The sequence below is a fragment of the Chrysemys picta genome, chromosome 6, assembly GCF_011386835.1.
Source record: "Chrysemys picta bellii isolate R12L10 chromosome 6, ASM1138683v2, whole genome shotgun sequence".
Lineage (NCBI taxonomy): Eukaryota > Metazoa > Chordata > Testudines > Emydidae > Chrysemys > Chrysemys picta.
This window is the reverse complement of record NC_088796.1, coordinates 5,801,964-5,826,811: the sequence shown is the minus strand read 5'-3', so window position 1 is coordinate 5,826,811 and position 24,848 is coordinate 5,801,964.

Below are 24,848 nucleotides of genomic sequence, written 5' to 3'. Positions count from 1 at the left end.
GCACGGCTCTCGGCATCCAGCCTTGCTTCCTGGTGCCACTCACACCCCAGTCCCCACTTTTCCTGGGCTACCTTTTAAACTGTTCCTCCATCTGGAACATGCCCTTCATGTGTTGAGGGATAGGGCTTCCCTAGCCCAATATTGCTGTACTCCCAGCCTTAGTTCAGTGTGGGGTCTGTAGACTCCATCACAGGCAGGGTTCAATCATTTAACTGGTAAGAAAGTGACCAAAACATTAATAATATAATAAAGAAAACAGTCATAATTAATACAAGAGCAGGTCTAATATTGGAAGGGCTAGTCTGTGACCTGGATGTTTCACCCAGGAGGAGGCAGATTCTTTCCCAAGAGAGGAACCAAGGGGAGATTTGTGACTTTGTGGGTTACTGAGCACCAAATGCCCCATCCTTTGCTCTGGCCTTTGCCCAAAATCACACTCTAACCCTAAGAAAGACACTGAACATACATTTACTTTATTGTAGATTTGAGGTTAATAATGAGAGTGTATTGCATTCACAAGGCTGGATTGTGGCCTAGACTATGTGCCTATGAAGGGATTAAGGGATAGCAAGATACTCCCTCAGTTTTGGCACCATGCCCCTGCCTCCCGTCATGATGGAGTCCGTGGGGCCAAACCCGAGTGAGAAGTGGGGCAGCCAGCACAGTTCCTCCTCACTGCTGCCATGGGGCCAGCTCCTGCCCCACGGCTGCCCTGCAGGGGCCTGCCTGTCCTCGCCCCCATCCAGCAGCCCATGTCCCCTTGGCTCTGCCCATAGGACTCACGCGATGACAGCCTCACAACCTGCAACAAGTAACAGGGAACTGTGGCAAATGCCTGCACAGGGGAGCCAGCCAGAAGATGGGCAGCAGGGAGCCTCAGGGGGTGCACCTTGAGGGGGGCTTGCCTACTGTAAGATACAAAAGTTGATGTGTAGATGCTGGGCTAAGTTAAAGCGAGAGTGGTTCAGCTGTGCAGACCATGTGAAAAATTTCAGGGTGCCGTTGGCATGCCTGCAGGGCACCTCCAAAGGCAGGATGGCAAACCATAGAGCAGCTCTGTTGTGGCAGCAGGTATCGGTTGTGTCAAGTTAGACTCTAGCTGAAGAAATTACACTGGTAAGGGAACTTCGGCCTACGTTTTGTGAACCAAGTTAGAACCAAATTGGAGAGAGTCCAGCAGAGGCAATGAAAATGATTAGGGGGCTGTGGCACATGACTTACGAGGAGAGGCTGAGGGAACTGGGCTTGTTTAGTCTGCAGAAGAGATGAATGAGGCGGGATTTGATAGCAGCCTTCAACTACCTGAAGGGGGGGTTCCAAAGAGGATGGAGCTCAGCTGTTCTCTGTGGTGACAGATGACCAAACAAGGAACAATGGTCTCACGTTGCAGTGTGGGAGGTCTGGGTTGGATATTAGGAAACACTATTTCACTAGGAGGGTGGTGAAGCACTGGAATGGGTTACCTAGAGAGGTGGTGGAATCTACATCCTTAGAGGTTTTTAAGGCCCGGCTTGACAAAGCCCTGGTTGGGATGATTTAGTTGGTGTTGGTCCTGCTTTGAGCAGGGGTTTGGACTAAATGATCTCCTGAGATCTCTTCCACCCTAATCTTCTATGATTCTATGAGTTCTGTGAAATCCACAGTGTAAGAGTGAAGGCCGGGGTCTGGCAGGTAAGTCAATGCAAACGGGAGGAATCTGTCCCTGCTGGGACTTGACTATGCAAACAGCTGTGCTGCCGTCTAAGTTAAAGGAGGATTCCCATATGCTGATAGTGACACATATCTTCTTCCCAGGCTTCCTCCATCTCTGGCTTTACAAAGCACTTGATTGCAAGTGCATGGTCATGAGGACCTTTCTGCACAGCATGAACATAGTATACACATAGATCCCAAGGCCAGAAGGGACCATTATGATCATCTAGTCTGACCTCCTTCATAACACAGATCATAGGACTTCTCCAAAACAATCCCTGTTTGAACTAGAGCAGATCTTCTAGAAAAACATCCAGTCTTGACTTTAAAATTGCCAGTGATGGAGAATCCACCATAATCCTTTGTAAATTGTTGCAATGGTTAATTACCCTCATCCTTAAGAATTTATGTCTTATTACCAGTCTGAATTTGTCTAGCCTCAGCTTCCAGCCATTGGATCTTGTTATAACGTTGTCTGCTAGACTGAGGAGCCCGTTGTCAAATATTTGTTCCCCATGTACATACTTATAAACTGTGATCAAGTCACCCCTTAATGTTCTCTTGGTTAAGATAAATAGATCGAGCTCCTTGAGTCTGTCACTCTGAGGCATGTTTTCTAATTCTTTAATCATTCTTGTGGCTTTTCTCTGAACCCTCACCAATTAATCAATATCCTTCTTGAATTGTGGGCACCAGAACTGGATACAGTATTCCAGCAGGGGTCAAACCCGTGTTAAATACAGAGGTAATATAACCTCTCTGCTCCTGCTTGAGACTCACAAGACAGTTAATTTTGCTTCTTCAAAAGAAACCCAGGATAACACATCACAGCAATTTTGGTGCAGGTAATTCAACTTCAGAATGAGTTTCATCCATCCATGACTCTTCCCTAGCTCCTGATCTTAGATAACTTGCTACCATTACAATTCATGTTTTTGATATAGTCGTTGTCCACAGGTAGAGAAATTAATCCATGCTAGGGCAGATTACTGGGTCATGTGGAAATTTTACTACTGTGGGCATACAACATGCATGCTGCCTACCTGTGTGTTAACCAGATACATGGGACCCGATTCTCTACTGACTTACAATGGAGCATAAATTGCTACCAGAGCAGAATGCTAAACTTCTATTTGCTATTGTAAATCAGTTTTGAGTAGCACTTATGTGCCAGTCGTGATGGGATGGACTAGGCCCAAAGGTCCCCTTGCTGGAGGCCTCAGGATTCTGCCACACCCATCCCAGGAAAGGAGCAGTGGAGAGATCCTCCAAGTGGCCTAGAGGGTTGCAAAGAAGCAGCCAATCAGGGGCCAGGAGGGCCATATAACAGGAGCTGCAGAACAGAGCAGTAGTTAGTTGCTGCTTGGAGCTGGAGAAGAAAGGACTGCGTGCCTGGGTGGAAAATTAGCAAGACTATGGACAACTAAGTGGGGGCAGGAACCAGGGCAGTGAGAGGGCTCCAGGCTGGCTGGAATGTGAGTGCCATCTATTGCCCCTCTGCAGTTAGGGGAGCCCATTTGTGCAAAGCCATCCACAATGTCACACACGATGTCCAGAGTCACGGTCTTTTGGAGCAGGATGCAATTAATGGCCCTGCACACTTCCATCAACACAACTCCAACGGTCGACTTTCCCACTCCGAACTGGTTAGCGACCAATTGGTAGCAGTCTGGAGTAGCCAGCTTCCACAGTGCAATCGCCACGCGCTTCTCCAGCGACAGGGCAGCTCTCATTCTCGTATCCTTGCGCCGCAGGGTCAGGGAGAGCTCATCACACAGTCCCATGAATGTGGCTTTCCTCATGCAAAAGTTCTGCAGCCACTGCTCATCATCCCAGACGTGCATCACGATGTGATCCCACCACTCAGTGCTTGTTTCCCGAGCCCAAAAGTGGCATTCCACTGTGGTCAGCACCTCCATGAATGCCACAAGTAATTTCATGTAGTAGCTACTACGTGTGGCGAGATCAATGTCACACTCCTCTTGCCTTTGTAATTTAAGGAATAACTCCACTGCCACTCATGATGTGTTGGTCAGAGCAAGCAGCATACTGGTCAGCAGTTCGGAATCCATTCCCGCTGCCCAAAAGAGGTAGGGCGCGCAGTACACAAACCATTGAAAGATGGCACCAAATGCGGACGGAAGCATAGGGATTGCTGGGATGAGAAGCAATGAATCACAGGGCATTGGGACAGGACCCAGGATGCCCTGTGACACCCCCACACACACCTTACCACAAATCTTAGCAGCAAAAGAGAAAGAGGTGCTCTGTGGGATAGCTGCCTAGAGTGCACTGCTCCGAATACCACTGCAGGTGCTGCAAGTGTGAACACGCTATTGCACAGGCAGCTGACTGTGAACACACAACAGCAGTTTCCCTTCTGCACTGAGTGGCTCTGTAACTGCTAGTGCTGTAACTTTGCCAGTGTAGACGTGCCCTAAGCCAAAGACGGTTTGCTAGCAGGGACCAGGGGAGCAATGAAGGAACTCCTGGCTGGCTGCTGGGACTGAATGGGGACTGAGCCCAGGAGGGCTAGAGGAAGATAGTGTCTCCAGGGAAGAAGCCCTGGGAATACGGTCCCATATCAGGGCTGGGACTACTTAAAGACCAAAGCCCAGGGAAGACTAGAGAGACACCACCAGAGGGGTACTGAGATAGACCCTGGTGGACTGTATACCCTGGAAGGGGTTTGTTCTGGTTCACATGCAGACAGTGTGTGTGACTCGGCCAGATGGCTGAATCGCTGAAAAAGCCACCTGAGAACCACCAAAAGAGGTCACCAAAACTGAAAGAACACAGACACACCCAGCCACAGGAGCGCTCACGAGAGGTGGGTGCCGACCCTGTTACAACCAATTTCACCTACCCATGTTCAAATGTCACCACCCTTCTTTGCCAAGTGCCATGACTGGCATATGAAACAGTCATATGCCCTGCTGAGCATCCAAACATAGAACTTGGCTGCTCTGCTGAGGTTCCTCTGTTTGAAAACCCAGGCTGAGGATGATCTACCTACACTCTGTGCTTAATTTGTAATGAAAGAGGTGCTGAGTCAAGCAATTAGGTGCCGGGGCTCAAGCAATGTTTTTACTTTCATAACTGACACGCCAAGCTCAGAGGTACCAGGGCTATGAACTGCCAAGCGTAAAGGCGCCGGGGGTCAGCGCAGTGTGTGCAGTGGTTATGGGCTGGACACTACAGGACTCGGGGGATGGCCTATCACTGCCTGCACAGAGGGAGCAAGGTCCACGGAAACCTGGAAGTCAGGGCTCGCCAGAGGTTGCTGGTTTCAGGGAACTGGTCTATGTCTGCTGTAGCGAAGACTGCTCCATGCTAAGGGCTGGTAGTGGTGAAGTACTTTCACAGCACTGGGTACCCCTGCTTGCTTCTGGCAGAGACAGGCGCAGAGGGAGGAGGATTACATTTTCCTTCTCTGCTTCAAAGGGAAGCGTGCTCTTTCTATGCTAATCTGTGCAGCTGAGTTTACTGGTAACCCACGATAACACTCTGTGTCAGAACTAGGCACAATATCCCTCCCACACAACTGAGTACCGTTTTGTTGGCACCCCTATTCCTGGCACTCCACGGCCATGGAGGAGAGGTCTTCTCTCGATTCATTATCAGCATTCTTATTATTCTGTTATGAGGAGAAATGAAAAATGACCAACGAGAGGAAAGTGCATTTCTTGGAATCCCTAAAAGGAGCTTGTCGGAGTCATATGGACCCTCCCAGAATATAAGGCAAACCGGAGAATATCATCACGGCATTTGGAACATTATGCGGATGGCAGTTCTGGGCCAGATGTTCTCCTCCAGGAAAGAGACAAATAGGAAACTGATTCCTGACAGGGAAAGTGCACGTCAGAGAAGAGGGGGCAGTGAAAGGTGCCCTACAAATGATTAAAACTGGGGTTGTGCCTCTCATTGCTTCCTTGTAGTGTCAAAAGGACCGAAAGGTTGAGCTTCCTGAGAGGAGGGTAATTTTTTCCTGCTTGTTTTTCACTTTGTTGAGTCTAGCCTTACTGGATAACTTGTGCTGGGGGGTTGCATGTGTGGACTGTGACATCTCAACCTTTTGCACCTTAAGCCTTGTCTACACTGGGATTTCAGACACCAGCACTGCTGGACCAGTGCAAATTGCTAATATAGACACTACATTGAGGCAAGGCAATTTGCACTAGTGCAATTTATGCCAGTGTCAAACCAGGATAAACTGTGCTGGTATAAATTGGGTGTCACAGTTGCTAAAAATTACAGTATAGACAAGATCTTAATGTAATTGGGGGTGGGGGGGCACGTGCAGATCCCCTGCTTCAAAAGCCCAGGGCTTCTACTGAAACTAAAGGTGAATATCCCTTAGCTGTTAGCAGCGTAGGGCCTATGACACACAGCAGAGCCACTCTGATTGCACCCACAGAGAGCAGCGGCGCACAGTTCATTACACTACAAGCACACTTCCTGGGAAGATGAGCAGCAATGTTTGGGAATGGAACAGTGACACTAGCAGGCCCTCTTCCACATTCAAATGCCCAGCTCTGCCCTTCTGATTGTGGTCTTGGCAGTTCCATGGGTTGATAGCCCCACCAGTGAGTAACAGAAACACATCCCCTTTCTAATACCCCAGAACTCAATCCCAAACTCCTGCCTGAGGAGATCATAGAATCATAGAATATCAGAGTTGGAAGGGACCTCAAGAGGTCATCTAGTCCAACCCCCTGCTCAAAGCAGGACCAATTGCCAGCTAAATCATCCCAGCCAGGGCTTTGTCAAGCCGGGCCTTAAAAACCTCCAAGGAAGGAGACTCCACCACCTCCCTAGGTAACGCATTCCAGTGTTTCACCACCCTCATAGTGAAATAGTTTTTCCTGATATCCAACCTGGACCTCCCCCACTGCAACTTGAGACCATTGCTCCTTGTTCTGTCATCTGCCACCACTGAGAACAGCCGAGCTCCATCCTCTTTGGAACCCCCCTTCAGGTAGTTGAAGGCTGCTATCAAATCCCCCTCACTCTTCTCTTCTGGAGACTAAACAATCCCAGTTCCCCCAGCCTCTCCTCATAAGTCATGTGCTCCAGCCCCCTAATCATTTTTGTTGCCCTCCGCTGGACTCTTTCCAATTTTTCCACATCCTTCTTGTAGTGTGGGGCCCAAAACTGGACACAGTATTCCAGATGAGGCCTCACCAATGTCGAATAAAGGGGAACGATCACGTTCCTCGATCTGCTGGCAATGCCCCTACTTATACAGCCCAAAATGCCGTTAGCCTTCTTGGCAACAAGAGCACACTGTTGACTCATATCCAGCTTCTCGTCCACTGTGACCCCTAGGTCCTTTTCTGCAGAACTGCTACCTAGCCATTCGGTCCCTAGTCTGTAGCAGTGCATGGGATTCTTCCGTCCTAAGTGCAGGACTCTGCACTTGTCCTTGTTGAACCTCATCAGGTTTCTTTCGGCCCAATCCTCCAATTTGTCCAGGTCCCTCTGTATCCGATCCCTACCCTCCAGTGTATCTACCATGCCTCCTAGTTTAGTGTCATCTGCAAACTTGCTGAGAGTGCAGTCCACACCATCTTCCAGATCATTAATAAAGATATTAAACAAAACCAGCCCCAGGACCGACCCTTGGGGCACTCCGCTTGAAACCGGCTGCCAACTAGACATGGAGCCATTGATCACTACCCGTTGAGCCCGACGATCTAGCCAGCTTTCTATCCACCTTACAGTCCATTCATCCAGCCCATACTTCTTTAACTTGGCGGCAAGAATACTGTGGGAGACCATATCAAAAGCTTTGCTAAAGTCAAGGAATAACACATAGAATCATAGAATCATAGAATATCAGAGTTGGAAGGGACCTCAAGAGGTCATCTAGTCCAACCCCCTGCTCAAAGCAGGACCAATTCCCAGCTAAATCATCCCAGCCAGGGCTTTGGCAAGCCGGGCCTTAACATCCACTGCTTTCCCCTCATCCACAGAGCCAGTTATCTCATCATAGAAGGCAATTAGGTTAGTCAGGCACGACTTCCCCTTCGTGAATCCATGCTGACTGTTCCTGATCACTTTCCTCTCCTCTAAATGTTTCATAATTGATTCCTTGAGGACCTGCTCCATGATTTTTCCAGGGACTGAGGTGAGGCTGACTGGCCTGTAGTTCCCCGGATCCTCCTTCTTCCCTTTTTTAAAGATGGGCACTACATTAGCCTTTTTCCAGTCATCTGGGACCTCCCCCGATCGCCATGAGTTTTCAAAAATAATGGCTAATGGCTCTGCAATCTCACCCGCCAACTCCTTTAGCACCCTCAGATGCAGCGCATCCAGCCCCATGGACTTGTGCACGTCCAGTTTTTCTAAATAGTCCCGAACCACTTCTTTCTCCACAGAGGGTTGGTCACCTTCTCCCCATGCTGTACTGCCCAGTGCAGCAATCTGGGAGCTGACCTTGTGCGTGAAGACAGAGGCAAAAAAATCATTGAGTACATTAGCTTTTTCCACATCCTCGGTCACTAGGTTGCCTCCCTCATTCAGTAAGGGGCCCACACTTTCCTTGATTTTCTTCTTGTTGCTAACTCTTAACATCTCTTGCTAACTGCAACTCCAAGTGTGATTTGGCCTTCCTGATTTCACTCCTGCACGCCTGAGCAATATTTTTATACTCCTCCCTGGTCATTTGTCCAATCTTCCACTTCTTGTAAGCTTCTTTTTTGCGTTTAAGATCAGCAAGGATTTCACTGTTTAGCCAAGCTGGTCGCCTGCCATATTTACTATTCTTTCTACACATCGGGATGGTTTGTTCCTGCAACCTCAATAAGGATTCTTTAAAATACAGCCAGCTCTCCTGGACCCCTTTGCCCTTCATGTTATTCTCCCAGGGGATCCTGCCCATCTGTTCCCTGAGGGAGTCAAAGTCTGCTTTTCTGAAGTCCAGGGTCCGTATTCTGCTGCTCTCCTTTCTTCCTTGTGTCAGGATCCTGAACTCGACCATCTCATGGTCACTGCCTCCCAGGCTCCCATCCACTTTTGCTTCCCCTACTAGTTCTTCCCTGTTTGTGAGCAGCAGGTCAAGAAAAGCTTTGCCCCTAGTTGGTTCCTCCAGCACTTGCACCAGGAAATTGTCCCCTACACTATCCAAAAATTTCCTGGATTGCCTGTGCACCGCTGTATTGCTCTCCCAGCAGATATCAGGGTGATTAAAGTCTCCCATGAGAACCAGGGCCTGCGATCTAGCAACTTCTGCTAGTTGCCAGAAGAAAGCCTCGTCCACCTCATCCCCCTGGTCTGGTGGTCTATAGTAGACTCCAACCACGACATCACCCTTGTTGCTCACACTTCTCAACTTTATCCAGAGACTCTCAGGTTTTTCTGCAGTTTCATACCGGAGCTCTGAGCAGTCATACTCCTCTCTTACATACAACGCAACTCCCCCACCTTTTCTGCCCTGCCTGTCCTTCCTGAACAGTTTATATCCATCCATGACAGTACTCCAGTCATGTGAGTTATCCCACCAAGTCTCTGTTATTCCAATCACATCATAGTTCCCTGACTGTGCCAGGACTTCCAGTTCTCCCTGCTTGTTTCCCAGGCTTCTTGCATTTGTGTATAGGCACTTAAGATACCTCATCGATCGTCCCTCTTTCTCAGCATGAGACAGGAGTCCTCCCCTCTTGCGCTCTCCTGCTTGCGCTTCCTCCCAGGATCCCATTTCCCCACTTACCTCAGGGCTTTGGTCTCCTTCCCCCGGTGAACCTAGTTTAAAGCCCTCCTCACTAGGTTAGCCAGCCTGCTGGGGAAGATGCTCTTCCCTCTCTTCGTTAGGTGGAGCCCGTCTCTGCATAGCACTCCTTCTTCTTGGAACACCATCCCATGGTCGAAGAATCCAAAGCCTTCTCTCCGACACCACCTGCGTAGCCATTCGTTGACTTCCACGATTCGACGGTCTCTACCCCGGCCTTTTCCTTGCACAGGGAGGATGGACGAGAACACCACTTGCACCTCAAACTCCTTTATCCTTCTTCCCAGAGCCACGTAGTCTGCAGTGATCTGCTCAAGGTCATTCTTGGCAGTATCATTGGTGCCCACGTGGAGAAGCAGGAAGGGGTAGCGATCCGAGGGCTTGATGAGTCTCGGCAGTCTCTCCGTCACATCGTGTATCCTAGCTCCTGGCAAGCAGCAGACCTCTCGGTTTTCCCGGTCGGGGCGGCAGATAGATGACTCAGTCCCCCTGAGGAGGGAGTCCCCGACCACCACCACCCTCCTCCTCCTCTTGGGAGTGGTGGTCGTGGAACCCCCATCCCTAGGACAGTGCATCTTTTGCCTTCCAATCGGTGGAGTCTCCTTCTGCTCCCTTCCCTCAGATGGGTCATCTAGTCCACTCTCCGCATTAGTACCTGTAGAGAGAACATGGAAACGATTGCTCACCTGTATCTCCATTGCTGGTGCATGGACGCTCCTCTTTCTCCTTCTGGAGGTCACATGCTGCCAAACCTCCTCACAATCCTTCTGTCCCTGCTGCGCCTGCTCTGAATCTTCAGAACATTGTGGCCGTAGAAGCATCTCCTGACGTCTGTCCAGGAAATCTTCATTTTCCCTTATGCAACGCAAAGTCGACACTCGTTTCTCCAGCCCTCGAACCTTCTCTTCCAACATGGAGACCAGCTTGCACTTTGTACAGACAAAGTCGCTTCTGTCCTGTGGAAGAAAGACAAACATGGCACAACCTGTGCAGGTTACAACAGCTGATCGCTCACCTTCCATATCACCGTCCTCCTAAGAGCTTCCTCAACTGTTGCAGGAACTACTCAGAGAAACCTGCAGATGAAAGCCTCAGTACGCTCTCCCCACGCGAACTCCCAGGCAAACTCCCGCTGTTAGCCTCTGCTGTTCGTCGAGCTGAGATGTTGTAACCTCCCAGCTCCCCTTCCCAGTACCAGATACATTTGTCCACTGAACTACACACGTGGAAGTTTCCATATCAGCATCCAAACCCCCTCCCCTCAATGCAAAACCAAAGGCCTCTGTCACAGGGTCCACTTCCTGTCATTGGCATCTCCTCCTGGTCACTCTGGGGATTAGCTCTGGCCAGGCATTGCACCCTCCTCTGGCGGCATCCCTCCCATCACCCTCTAGCCATGTGAACCTGTCTCGCTCCAGGAACTGCAGCCTCCTCCTTGTGACACAGCTCCCGGCCAGGTCACTATGAGTGTTTCCTCTTCCAGGGAGAGGGGGTTAGAATCATAGAATATCAGGGTTGGAAGGGACCTCAGGAGGTCATCTAGTCCAACCCCCTGCTCAAAGCAGGACCAATCCCCAACTAAATCATCCCAACCAGGGCTTTGTCAAGCCTGACCTTAAAAACCTCTAAGGAAGGGGATTCTACCACCTCCCTAGGTAACCCATTCTAGTGCTTCACCACTCTCCTAGTGAAAAAGTTTTTCCTAATATCCAACCTAAATCTCCCCCACTGCAACTTGGGACCATTACTCCTTGTTCTGTCATCTGGTACCACTGAGAACAATCTAGATCCATCCTCTTAACATAGTTAAGGTTAACAAAGTCATTCCAGAATGGATTGTCCGAGGCAGTCCATTGTCCTCTGCCTGGTCTCGGCCACATCCCCAGTGGCAGGGTAGGGGAACCCAAGCCCACCCTCTACTCTCGGTTCCTCTTATCAGCAGCCAAGGTCTTCACTCCTATTCCTTGCTGCTTTCCCTTGAGCCTTCTCCTACCTTCCTGGCTTCCCCGCTCTCTGGGTTTGCCAGCTTCCCAACTCCCTACTCTCAGGGAGTAACCAGGTACTACCCTCTATAGTCCCAAACACACCTCCCTTCACCCAGCGAGTGACTGCAGCCTACTTCCCTGCAGTGCTCCACTCCTGGGCTTTTTACAGGCCCCTCCTCTTGCTGTCCAGCTGAGCCTCTGTCTAATCAATTCCCTGCTCCCTGGCTCCTCCTCCAGGTGCAGCCTGGGCAGTTAATGGGCCCACCCATCTTAATACCTTCCAGTCTTCTGTGGGGTGGATGCCTCATCACAGCCTCCCACTCACTACAGCATTCACCTGGCATTCCCCTTATCCTTGATATGAGCTACCTAAGGTCACGTGTCTGTGGTAAAACAGGGAATTGAAGATGGATCTCTTGTGCTCTACTGCAGTGTCTTAGCCTCAAAATCCTCCTTCCTCTCCCATGTATCTCCTCTCAGCTGTCCCACAAAGGCCTGCTATTATGACCACACTAGGCATCAAGCTGTGTGAAGGAGCTGTGTTTAAATTCAGCTTAAACCTGGTTCCATCTACACCAGTTCTCTCATAGTTTGGCCAGCATGAGACAACCTGGTTCAAGCTGTTTTCTAGTTGGCCTGGTAATGGCCCAGCCCACTCATCTTTCCTCTAAAAAAGGTAAATCCTCAATCCAGCAAAAATTTACACATGTGCTTAACTTTACACCCTGTGAGTAATCCTATTAAAGTCTCTGGGATAGTCACAGCACCTGTGTAAGGCGTGGCAGAACCACGGCCAGCTTCCTGGTTTGGGCTAGAGCTGACTGAAATAAAACAAAAAACATTTTGTGAAAAATGGGGACATTTCAAAGGCATTTTCATTCAGTAATGCAATGGTGTTCAGCTTTGGCAAGACATTTTTAGAGACATTTCAATGCAATAGAATTAATGATGTCCAGATTAGATTTTTTTCCCACTTTTTTCCTTTCTTTTATTCTTTCTTTCATTTTTCTATTCTGTAGCTTTTCAATTCTTCTTCATCTTTTGAAACATTACACGGTGGCAAAAGAAAAATTGAAACTCAAGCTCTGCCACTTCACAATTTCAAAAGATGGGGGAGGGATAGCTCAGTGGTTTGAGCATTGGCCTGCTAAACCCAGGGTTGTAAGTTCAATCCTTGAGAGGGCCACTTAGGGATCTGGGACAAAATCTGTACTTGGTCCTGCTAGTGAAGGCAGGGGGCTGGACCCAATGACCTTTCAAGGTCCCTTCCAGTTCTAGGAGATGGGATATCTCCATTTATTATTATTATGTGAATTGTTTGAAAAGCTACAGAGCAGAAAAATGAAAGAAAGAAAAAGAAATGAAAGGATGAATACAAAACCCCAGACATCCTTAGTTCTAATGTATTCAGTAGTAAAAAAGGAGGAAAGGGGAGAAAAAAGGGAAAGAAACCAAAAGGTTCAAAATACCAAAATTCCAATGTTTGCAAGGATTAAAATTTTGAAATTTCCCATTTTGACAAAAAGAAATTAAAAAACTGGAAGCTTTTTGAAAATGTTTCCAGTTTCCAAAAAAGGTACAAAAATATTCCAAAGCAGAAATGTGGGGGTGCAGAATTCATATGGCCCACATATTTCTGTGCCGCACACGCAGAAAAATTCAAAAGAAATCTGCGGGGGGACCTGCGCTTCTTCCCCAGCAGCCGAGGCAGCACATCTGTTCCAGCATGCCTGGAGCAGCCTCAGAGACCCAAATCACTGTGGGGGAGGAGGGCTGGATGGGTGTGCCTGCAGGGGAGACAATCACCATCAGGGGGCAGGGCTGGCCAAAAAGCAAGAGAGACTCTGTCCCTCTCACTTGCTACTGCAGCTCGCCAGGCATGGAGCGGGGTAGGTCTTTTTATTATGCACGAGAATGGCTCTGACCCCAAGGCAGAAATGTAGCAGCCTGCCTGTTAGTTAATTGAGCTCATTCTCTGAGGCAGAAATATAGCAGCCTGCTTTCCTAGTAACATGCCTGTTCAATAGCTTCATTAACGACTTAGCTATTGGCATAGAAAGTACGCTTATTACATTTGCGGATGATACCAAACTGGGAGGGATTGCAACTGCTTTGGAGGACAGGGTCATAATTCAAAATGATCTGGACAAATTGGAGAAATGGTCCGAGTTAAACAGGATGAAGTTTAACAAAGACAAATGCAAAGTGCTCCACTGAGGAAGAAAAAATCAGTTTCACACATACAGAATGGGAAGAGACTGTCTAGGAAGGAGTACGGCAGAAAGGGATCTAGGGGTTATAGTGGACCACAAGCTAAATATGAGTCAACAATGTGATGCTGTTACGAAAAAAGCAAATATGATTCTGGGATGTATTAATAGGTGTGTTGTGAGCAAGACACGAGAAGTGATTCTTCCACTCTACTCTGCTCTGGTTAGGCCTCAGCTGGAGTATTGTGTCCAGTTCTGGGCACCGCATTTCAAGAAAGATGTGGAGAAATTGGAGAGGGTCCAGAGAAGAGCAACAAGAATGATTAAAGGTCTTGAGAACATGACCTATGAAGGAAGGCTGAAAGAATTGGGTTTGTTTAGTTTGGAAAAGAGAAGACTGAGAGGGGACATGATAGCAGTTTTCAGGTATCTAAAAGGGTGTCATAAGGAGGAGGGAGAAAACTTGTTCACCTTAGCCTCTAAGGATAGAACAAGACGCAATGAGCTTAAACTGCAGCAAGGGAGGTCTAGGTTGGACATTAGGAAAAAGTTCCTAACTGTCAGGGTGGTTAAACACTGGAATAAATTGCCTAGGGAGGTTGTGGAATTTCCATCTCTGGAGATATTTAAGAGTAGGTTAGATAAATGTCTATCAGGAATGGTCTAGACGGTATTTGGTCCTGCCATGCGGGCAGGGGACTGGACTTGATGACCTCTCGAGGTCCCTTCCAGTCCTAGAATCTATGAATCTATGAAACTTCTTGAGAATCAGAAAAAACACTTAAATATTAGTATGTTACAAAATTGTTTGTTTTTAAATTAAAGAAAATAGCGTTCGTATTAAAAAAAGCCCGCATTTTGTTAATGTTGCTGTGGATAGTTATTTGATCTCATTCCCTGAGGCAGAAATGTAGCAGCCTGCCTGCATAGTAACATTGTTAATGGTCCTGTTGTTAGTTAATTGTTCCCATTCTCAGTCAATTCCCCCAGGAGCATAAAACCTGTAAAAGTTTTAAGGCCTCTATATTGCCAGAGTGATGTAAAGCCTTATAAATGACAGTAAGGGAATCAGCTAGGAAGATCTATGCGCTTTCTCACTTTTTTCCTGTGCCAAAGTGGCACAATGGGATTAGATTACAGCTCAGGATTTATTTTACTTACACATTAAAAAAAAAAAAAAAAGAAGAAGACGACTTTGAGGGCAAATAAAACATTTACCAAGCAGTCAGTAAATTGTCAGGACAATCAGAACCAAGCACTTCCCAAAGTACCCAGTCAGGTCCAGGACAATGATTAGCAAAACTGTATGACTTTCATGTGTGAAAGTCTGAGCAATTTAAAATGTCATTCTACTTTTTTTTTTCAGTTTGGTGTTCTGTAATGTAATTTAAATGAAAATCAAGGATTACAACTGGAATGCAGGATATTAGTTACCAAGTGTTTGTATCATAGAATCATAGACTTTAAGGTCAGAAGGGACCATTATGATCATCTAGTCTGACCTCCTGCACAACGCAGGCCACAGAATCTCACCCACCCACTCCTGTATCAAACCTGTGTCTGAGCTATTGAAGTCCTCAAATCATGGTTTAAAGATTTCAAGATGCAGAGAATCTTCCAGAAAGTGGCCCATGCCCCACACTGCAGAGGAAGGCGAAAAACCCCCAGGCCCTCTGCCAATCTGCCCTGGAGGAAAATTCCTTCCCGACCCCAAATATGGCGATCAACTAAACCCTGAGCATGTGGGCAAGACTCACCAGCCAGAATTCTCTGTAGTAACTCAGATCCTACCCCATCGAACATCCCATCACAGGCCATTGGGCATATTTACTGCTAATAGTCAAAGACCAATTAATTGCCAAAATTAGGCAATTGTAACTTAACTTTAATGTGTTTAGGAAATGCTGAATAGTTGTTGTGACTTTTTTCTCTCTTGTAGATTAAATAAATTACCAAAATAATTGAAACATGTGTGATTATATTGCATTGTTTTGACAAAGTATGCAGAATTTTGAATTTTTTGGCTCAGGATTTTGGTGCAGAATCTTCCCCTCCTCCCCCCTCCACCAGAGTAGCACCTGTAGTTAGGGCTCTGCACTGCTTATGAAGGAGGCTTCAGGTATGTGCCTCACCCTGAAACTTTGCCCCCTTGCTCGTCATTACAGAGGAACTGCATTTTTCTGGGATTTTATGTGAGAGCTGTTTTTGATTCCTAGCCTTGGCCCCTTACTCCCAGTACTTTGCAGCTTTGTAGTAATGACCTCGGTTCCAGCCCCAAATGCCTAAAGAGAGGACAATAAAGCTGTTTTATCTTGGTTCAGTAAAACGTTATCCCATTATCTCCTGCAATCTGTTCGTTTATTTACTTCCCAAGGAGGGACAGGGGATGGATCACTTGATGATGACCCGCTCTGTTCATTCCCTCTGGGGCACCTGGCATTGGCCACTCTCAGAAGACAGGAGACTGGGCTGGATGGACCTTTGGTCTGACCCGGTGTGGCCGTTCTTATGTTCTAACACAGTAGCAAACATTTCCTGCACAAGCACAAGGCACATGAAGAGAAGAAGCCAAGAAGAGACCAACCCTCCGATGGAAACAATAACACACAAGCCAATGATATCTTTGAGATCTCACCACCCAGGCAGTTTACAGGAGACATAGCTGCCAACTACCCAGTGTTTGGAGGAAGACACCCACAAATTCATGATGCCACCCATTCAATTACTCTCACCACCTCCATTTGGAGGCTCTCCCATCCTGAGATGACCAATGGGGGAGGAAATGGAGGAAGAGAGAGGCTAGATGAGGGGGGATAGTAGGGAGAGATTGGGACAGGGAGAGAAAACGAGAAGAGAAAACCACAGAAGGAAAATATCTTCAAGAGAGAGGGAAGGGGTCCTGAGAGAGGGGGAGACAGCTGAATTCTTTAATAAAGATGAAAATTAAAGACAAATTAATCTGAGGGAAACAGATGCAAAACATGGAAGAAAAGGCGCCTGGAAGGCAAAGTAGAGAACAGGCCAAAGGAGAGGGAATTTCTGGGTGCCTAGAAAGTCACAGGAACAGCACGGTGATCCACAAAGCTGAGTTAGGTGCTCTCCATGCAACGAACGGAGGAAAATAGGGTGCCTCAGAATGTGATCCGCCAGAGCCGGCACACTAAGCGGGGAGCCGCCTAAGCCAGCCAGTGGGAGATGCTGACCACCCTTCTCTCAAAGACAGGCACCGAAGTCCAAGCTGCAGGGAGGCGCCTTGCTCTGCTAGCGCTCCATGAACGGGAGCCTGCTACCCGGAACCAGGCAGTCTAGGTACATACGGAGTTTCTTGAGGGAATGAGTTAGGCACCTGCCTCGCCCCACACCAAACAGCTGGAGAAGGAGGCAGTGCCGCTGCCCACCTTGTAGCTGTGAGCCCAGCGGCTGGAGCACCTGGGGGGTGGGAGACCCAGGTTCGACTTCCCCCTCTCTGCCCAAGAGAAGAAAGGATGTGAACAGGGGGCTCTTCCACCCCTGCTAACGCTGTTCTGCTGTGGATAAATAATGAAAGCATGGTTGAAGCAGGGGGATTGGACCTGAGGTCCCACCAGGGAGTGCCCTAACCACTGGACTTCAGAGCCATTCCCATCCGGGACGAGGGACTAGCCTAGGGTCACCCAGGAAGCCTGTGGCAGAGTAGGGAACTGAACTCCAGTCTCGGCTCGTGCGCTAAGCACCAATCCTGACTTCCCTTCAGATGCTGGAGCTCTCCCTCATTTCCCTTTTTACAAGCTAGCAAGTGCAGGGAAAGCTGGGTTTGGTTCTCTGCCTCAGTTGCTTATTCCCGTGGCCAGGTTAGTGGTCTGCATTGCTGTGGAGCAGCTGCCGGTTGTTTACAGGGGGGGACTTTGTTTGACCTTAAAAGCTTTCTGTTCCGCTGGTTCAACACAAGGTTATCACACTAGCTGCGGTAGCTCGTTAGCTTTCTTCCTCCGAAAGACTGATATAGCTGCAAACATTTCCTTAATGAATGTAAGAGAAACGGAAGGAAGAAACCAAGGGTAGATTTACCCCCTGGTGAAACAATAAGGTACAAAAAGGTGAGATTTAGCCATCATCTGATCACCTAAGGTTAGCTACGTGAGACCTCTGTTTGACTGGTCCCTTACTCTGTTGGCCAGGTTACTGCAGTGAAGGTGATCTGGGCTCCATTGCCAAGCACCTTAAGATGGGACATGTGTAGACCCTAAGGGCCAGAACTTTAGCTGGAGTAAATCAGCAGAGCTCTACTGACTTCAGTGGAGTTAGGTGGATTTACACAGCTAAGGATCTGACCCTAAAGCCTTTGTTCTTCTGGTTGAACGAAAGGTTATCGACATTATCTACTGTACCTCATTCGCTTTCTTCCTCCCCCAGGGCAAATGCTGCTCCAAACGTTTCCCGAATGAGCACAAGGTGAGCGAAAGGAAAGGACTGAGATGTTCACGGGTAGAATGAATAAGGTGAAAGGGATTTTCCCCAAAGCAATGCAACAGAAAAGAGAGAACAAAACAAGAGAGGAAGTGAGGGCACCTAATGTATTCTGGTGTCCCATTGACCTTGAGCTGACCTCTGAACAGGAGTCATTTTCATCTATCCTGACTTGCCACAATGACTTGTATATGAAGGGTGATCCTCAGGCATGTAGCTTTCCCAACTCTTGACCATGTGTTCCTAGAGTAAGACAAAAAGAACAGGAGTACTTGTGGCACCTTAGAGACTAACAAATTTATTAGAGCATTGGCATGTAAGTTTAGATAGTTTAGTGTCCTTTTTCCTTTGTAGAGAGGCAAAGTATGTCTTGTAAATGGCTTGTCTAGTTTTTGTAAAGTCTATCCATGAGGAAGTTTGTGTAAGACAGTGCATGAGCAGAGTAAATACAGTGCAACCCACTGGTGAGTTTGTATCACCGGGTCCCCTGCTGTGCCTGATCCACAGAGGATATGAATCTGTTACAGCTTCAGCTAGGCAGCCTGGCTCTTTAGCTCAGCCTGTAACAGCTCACATGTGTCAGCCAAAAGGACAGTTGTCTCATCAGGAAGAAACTGTCCTCTGAGGGCACTGCCCGCGATGGGAGCGATAAGCGGCTGACATTTGTTATGGGTTTGCATGGGAAGATTGTATTGCAACTAAGTAAATATCAGATGCAAGTTGTAACTTTCCAGACTCACTCTGGAATAATGACTGCCTTGTCCAGCAATGAACCTGCCTCCTGAAGGGGAAGCTAGAGTCGGAAAGGTGAGACTCGTTTAATGACATGAAAACACTGGCCTCCCTGCACAATACAGCAACTAGGGATTCCCCTCCTGACATGAGCAAGGAAAAGCAGTAACCTTCCCAGCAAGAGGGTGCAAACTAGTTCAAATATATCTATCTATGTTAGGTACTTCTCAGTGTCTGAGGCAGGGTAGTGCAGATATCCCCATTGTACAGAAGGGAAACAGAGGCACAGAGAGACTAAGTGACTTGCTCAAGGTCACACAGGATGTTTGTGGTAGTGAAGGGAATTGAATGCAGGTCTCCTTCTTCTCCAATGGAGAATCAGAATACCTGCAGCAACACATCCCTCTTGCCAAAACACTGGTCCGGGCTATTGCCATTTCCTGGCTGCAAACGCTTCCTTCCTGACTTCCCCATCACCCATCCCTTCTCCCCTACAGTCCATCTAAAACACAATTCTCAGCCCTACCTCCATCTTACCCTGCTCTGGACACATCTTCTCCTGCTTCAGCCTCTACACTGGCTTCTGTTCTTCTTCCTTATCAAGTTCAAGCATCTACTTCGCATTTTGAAAGTTCTCCACAATTCTGTCACTGCTCTGCTCTCCTCTTCTATCTCCCCTCGACTGACTCCTTTGCCCACTCTCTCTCAGGTACTTATGTGGTCTCCATTATTACAGTATCTGAGCACCTCACCATCTTTAATGTATTTATCTTCATAATACCTTGAGAGGTAGGGCAGCGCTATCACCATTTTACACATAGGGAGCCTGTAGAACAGCAAGGACTTCAACCCGTTTTCCCAACATCCTAGGTTAGCACCCTAGCCCCTGGACCGTCATTTCAGTCTGCATGCCATGACTGCTTTCACTGCACCTCATGCGCCCAGAACATCCTCCCACTCAAAGGACACTAATATTAGAGCTGGTTGGAAAATGGGGGTCTGCCCCCCAGAAATTGTCAACTTTTTGCTGAAAAATCAAAACATGCACAATTTTAAATTTCCAGCAACCAAAACGTTTTTGCCTGAAAACCAAAGTTGGAGATTTCTTTTTTTTTTTTTTGGGGGGGGGGGGGGATGGGCAGGGGGGACATTTTCTGTAAAGCAGATATTTTCAGTGAAAAATTTCCTTTAGCTAAAAATCCAATTTTCCATTAGAAAAAAAGTTTAGACTGAAATATTTTGACCAGGCCCAGCTGTCTGAAAAAAAAAAATGTTTGAAAAGCCACTTACTCGGTGATTCCTTGGCACAATAATGCATTGTCATTGCTGTTTGTTTTGTGTTGTGTTGGACCCATTGTACATTTATTATTATTTATTTGTGTTATAGTGGTGCTTCCCAGCCCCATGATGCCAGGCACTGTACAGACCCATAATAATAGTACCTAGTTCTGGTCAGCAGATCTCAAAGCACTTTACAAAGGAGGTCAGTATCACTTCCCCTATTTAGGAAATGGGGAAACTGAGGCACAGAGCAATGAAGTGACTTGCCCAAGGTCACCCAGCAGGCTAGTAGCAGAACTAGGAATAGGACCCACATCTCTTGCACCCCCATCTAGTGCTCCATCTGCTAAGCCACGCTCCCTCCCAATTTGTTTTGCAGACTAGGCTACTCAGGACAAGGCCTGTTAAATGGTGTCCCTAGCCTCTGTTTGCCAGAAGCTGGGAATGGGTGACAGGGGATGGATCACTTGATGATTCCCTCTTCTGTTCATTCCCTCTGGGGCACCTGGCACTGGCCACTGGATGGACCTTTGGTATAACCCAGTAGGGCCATTCTTATGTTCTTATGTTCTTGAATGTTTGTACACCTATATATATACTATACATGACTGTAGCTAGCAAACACAGAACAGTCAGAAGTGCATTAGCTAAAGTATCAGAATACTGGAGAACACAGGTCCCACTGGCTCGTCTCTTATTGGCTGTTTTCTGGGTCCTCCTTCTCTTCCGAGAAGCTCTGAGTGTAGCATCAGATCCCAGACACCTGGCCCTTTGGAGAGTTACCTTTACAAAGGAATGATTCCCCAGAACTTGGGTTTCTGATGTAGCCCATAGGATTATTTTGCTAGCTATTATATCCCATCGATCCAGCCAGCCGTATCAAATCATATGTTTCTCTTTCTGAACTAATCCATTTCATTCTTATAGTTTATCAGTATTAATTCCTTTGAATTTAGGATGTGTTGAGGCCTGTGATATGTGTTTTCTCACAATTATACATAGAATAAATTTTGCTGAAATGCTGAAATGCAAAAAGCCTATCGGCCTGTAAGATCCACTAAGATCTGCTATGTAGCAAAAAGTATCATCAGTTAAGAGTATGTCAGCATGAAAGCTGGTAACCTTTGGCACAGAGAGAAAAGGTCCCTGAACTTTGGGGAACCAAAGGTAGGAACTATACACATCACTGAACAAGTTTATCCGGCATCTACAACCGGTTGGTAACCGCAGGGTACACCACAACTTGGAAGTCGCCAAGAGAGTCTATGGTGGCAGATTTTGGAGTGAGATAATCCTTATTAATATATAGAGAGTAAGTGTCGTAATCCACTAACCTATAGGAGAAGGGTAGCCATACATTTTTTAGGGTACGGAAATAAGATTTGGGTATAGTAGGTTGTAATTCTGAATTACATAGTGTCAGAATCCTATAAAATACCCGATAAGGAAGAGTCTTGGAACTAACTCTTTTAGCGCTCTTTGAGAGCTTCTTCTAGTCTTTAGCTCTCCTATATTCTAGAGACTAGCTTTTTATCTACCTATCATTCTAGCTTCTATCACGCTATCAGCTCAGCTTGTGCAGTATAGTATAACTACTCAACATTCCTAACTATTGGGGAAGCCAGAACCATCTTTAGAACTTCACCTCCTATTACCGGGTCTTCAAGGAAGGGTGTGAGTATGTTAAGTTAAGGAACTTATTATAGGAATGTTACCACCAGGAGTTTTGGAATTCTTTTACTGTTTTGCAGTTATAAGTTTCATAGCATTTATTATTCCTTTGTTAATCTCAATATAAACAATTTGGTATTGTCCTCAGTGTAAGTGTTTTTGCCAAGCATCCCGAGAGTTGTCTCCCGATATAGAACTCTCTGAGTTCTTGAACCCTGTAGGCTGAATTGGACAAGAACCTATAAATCTTCTGGTCGGATGCGATCAGTGGCGAGCCATAACGCTGGTCAACACTGAAAGAAAAGCACCCAACACTTTCTGTGGCAGGCGAATGCGGCATCTCCCCAGGAATAAGTAGGGGAACAGACAACAGGAGGTCAGAGTATTCACCAGCTCGAGAAGGACAGATGCAACCACCAGCACCTACTCACAAAATGGTCCATCTACGGCTGTTCTGAGTTTCTGCTATATTTAAAGGGCCAGTGCACGTGCACCCAGAGCCCAAGAAAGGTATGCTGGGAAAAAAGGTCTGATAAGTGGCTTAACCTGGCCTAGGGGAGAGCTAGTGGGGATTAGGCAGTCACCAGGGACGAGGAGGGAAAGGTGCTCTTGTGTGCTACATACCATCATTAGATCACTGTGAGATGCCTCACAGTTTTGTAGGGCAGCTTCTGTGATCATCTCCTACCGGACTTTTTTCTGGGTGGGGACACATCAGCCGTTCCTATGCTGTGCGTGTTATATCCATGACTGTCCCTCTTCCGCTGCTACTTCCCTGAACGGAGCAATGAGATATTGACTCTTATCTCGAAGCACCCTGGACTGGCTCTCTGCGCTCCCACAGGCAGTGCCGTAATACAGCGCTCCCTGCATTGCATGCAAGCATTCCACACAGCCTTTGTTTCAGTGCGCCACCCAGACAAACGATGCCCTTCCAGCGTTCAGTGATCACAGCGAGAGAGAAATGAAGGGTGTGTCTACACTGCAATGGGGAGGCTCCATTGCAGCATGTGTAGACATACCCCAGCTAGCTTTGATTGAGCTAGCCTGCTAAAAATAGCAGCGTAGCGGTGGCGGCATGGGCAGTGGCACGGGCTAGCCACCTAAGTACATACCTAGGGTCCTGGATGGGATTGTTCTCGGGTGGCTAGCCCATGCTGCCGTGGCTACACTGCTACTTTTATTGATCTAGCTCAGGGGGTCTCAAACTGGGGATCACAAGGTTATTACAGGGAGGTCATGAACTGTCAGCCCCCGCGCAGGCCGGGTCACTGGCTGTCAGCCCCCACACATGCCGGCGCTGACAGCCTGAGCTCTTCAGAGCTGGGTGGCTGGAGAGCAGCAGCTGCTGGCTGGGTGCCTAGCTCTGAAGGCAGCGCTTCCCCCAGCAGCAGCACAGACATCAGGGTGGCATGGTATGGGCGGGGTCATCACTCTTTGGAGGGGTCGTCACAGCCTGAAACATTTTCAAAGGGGATCCCAGCAAAAAGAGTTTGAGAACCCCTGATCTAGCTCAGTCAAAGGTAGCTGGGGTATGTCTACACACACTGCAATCACGCGTCCCGATTGCCCTGCAGACCTATGAGGCATAACAAGGGAGGAAAGAGATACTTGAGATTTGAAATGAGCTGGAAAGTTGACAAGACGCAGCGGCACAGGGAGGCTGTTCTGGGCAGCAGGGTGCTGCAGGACCGGAGGGGTATCACACCAGCAGAGACCGTTTGCAGGCACAGGGAGGAGGCTGGTGCTAGGCAAATGGAGGGAGGAGGGGAGAGGTCGGTGACGTCAACAAGGCAAATCGCAGGAGGTATTTTCAAACCAGCTTTGAACAGGAAGCCAGTGGAGATGGCTAAGGACGGAGGATGGCATGTGAGTGCGCTGCATGCATTTGAAACCATTTATGACCTCCAATTAGTGCTCTCTCTATTCCAGCATCTTTGTCCCAGGCCTCTGCTTTCTGTGCCCATTCCTTTCATTCTCTTCCCACTACCCTGTCACATGGCTTTGGGCCAGCTCCTTCAGGGCAGAGCCTGTTGGGGAGAGTTTGATGGCAACCAGTTTCTGCCCTTCTTTGCTGGCGAGCAGAGGTGGAAGAAGCATCTGTGAACAATTACAGACCCTCCTATGCCCCAGCTTCCAGCGACATCCGACCCAAAACACAAAATAAAGGGTTGCACTTCATTGTGGAGCTTCTTGCGCTCCTTTGGTGGCCTCAGCCTCCCTGTCCCCCCCTCCTCCTACCCACACACACAGCTCCTACATCCAGTACTGGCCAGCGTGGTGGTGTGGCCAGGGTGGGCAGGGCATGTGCTGAACCAACCGCTCCTCCTGCATCCTCCACCAGCAGGAACCTTCCTGGAACCCATGAGTACTATAAAGCTGCCATCCCTCAGGGACGAATCCACCCCCTCCCTTGGGCATAGCAGCCCCTGCTGGTGGAAATGAAGTAGAAGTTGCACTTCCCTCCACCAGCAAAGATGAACCAAACCTGGAATCCTTCTGCCTGGTGCATTTCCCCAGATCTCCCAAGAGTTCTTTCTTTGGCCCCTTGTGTACTGAGGCGTTACCCTGAGCTGAAGGGAAATTGCAACGTGTAGATCTAGCCTGAATCCGGAGCAAACCTAATGGGTTCGCTGACCTTGGCTCCCCTGGCTTTCTGGCAGGCAATGCAGGAGATTCCAAGGGGTTGTTAATTTCTCCATAACTGCGTTGCACACGTCAGCTGTGCATCACGATCCAGCCAGATAGAAATCAGCCCAGTGAATACCTGCGAGAAGTAATGAGCTAGCCTGGCCCGTACACCTCCTCCAAAGCTGGCTCCCCTGTCGCGCCTGTTTCTGTTAGCAGTGAGATCGTGTCTGATCGAGGAACAGGGCATAAATCCCGAGAGCTTTAAGGAAGCAAAACGTGCGCATCAGATTGGAACTGGTTCCTGTGCAGGGTGAGGCCTCCATTTCCCTTCTCTGAAACTCCAATACTATCTGCAATGTCCTGAGCTGATAAGGAACCTGTCCCCAAAGTTGAGGCTTTAAGGGTCAGTCTTGGTAGGATAGAGGGAAGTTCTGGGGGGAGAGGTTTACTGGGTGCAGTTGGGAAGGGAAG